Source organism: Pundamilia nyererei, unplaced genomic scaffold, assembly GCF_000239375.1.
Source record: "Pundamilia nyererei isolate P.nyererei 1_Seehausen unplaced genomic scaffold, PunNye1.0 scaffold00228, whole genome shotgun sequence".
Classification (NCBI taxonomy): domain Eukaryota; kingdom Metazoa; phylum Chordata; class Actinopteri; order Cichliformes; family Cichlidae; genus Pundamilia; species Pundamilia nyererei.
In genome coordinates this window covers 170,935-172,104 of record NW_005187629.1, presented here as the reverse complement: position 1 = coordinate 172,104, position 1,170 = coordinate 170,935, and positions in this window count along the sequence as shown.

The following is a 1,170-nucleotide window of genomic DNA, read 5'->3' as shown; positions in this document are numbered from 1 at the left end:
AAAGTATCTACTGACTAGATGTAGTTTGTCTCACCTCCACAGGTACCAAGGGTTTTGGAACAAAAGTCTGGCAGATGGGACTCTGGATTTGTCCTTTTCTGGAGTATCCGATGGTGTTAGGTGCTGAGGGGATGCTTTTGGACTTCTGTCCTACACAGACTGCAACATCTGATCTGAGGCTGTATGCTTTGGACACTTGGGTAAAGAGAGCTCCCTGTTGGCAAGACGACAGGTTTAGATGAAGGTCACCCTGAGATGCTAAAGGCTCTGGATACTGCCTTGGTTGACATACGCCTTTAATGAGACGTGGAGGTCTGACACAGCGCCTGTGGACTGGCAAACCAGGATGGTGATTCCCATTTTCAAAAAGGGGGACCAGAGAGTGAGCTCCAGTTGTCAGGGTATTACATGCTGTTGGAGAAGGTTTGTTCCAGGAAAGGAGGTCAGTTGTTGAAACTTGGACCCAGGTGCAGCAAAGCAGGTTCTGTCCTGGTTGGTTCGTTTGGCTTCATCAGAATGTGACCTTCACTGGAGTGGTTTGCAGCTGAGCCTGGTTCTGCCAGACGTTTCTTCCTGTTAAAAGGGAGTTTTTCCTTCCCACTGTCACCAAAGTGCTTGCTCATAGGGGGCATCCAACTGTTGGGGTTTTCTCTTTTCTCTCTGTATTGTTACAGGGTCTTTATCTTACATTATAAAGCCCCTTGAATAAAATTGAATTGATTGAATTATGTTGACAATAGCCTATTTAACAATATAAGCAAAGGTCTTGCACATTAAAAACAACCTAAAACAAACAAACATTACTTTTTTGGCAGATTGTCACTTCTCTGCGCTGCACTTGCAGGAGAGCAGCATGACTCCTAACACTGTGGATGCTTTTTTCTTGTTTTTTAACTAAACCTGACGTGAGTGTTTATTGAAGTATAGTCTGACAGTTTGTCTGTTTACCACATATAACGTAAAGTCCACAAACTTGTCAGACTGGCACACCCTTTAATTAATGTGATGGCAGTTAAGTGTGGCACACATACACCACACCACCTCTCTCCACAAGTGCGCTCTGGAAACCATGTGACCAATAAAAAAAGGAAAACACCAAAACATGCAGCTTACAGGTGTGACATCTGTTAGGTTAACGATAAAGAGCCTGTATTAGATGTTACAGTTTTT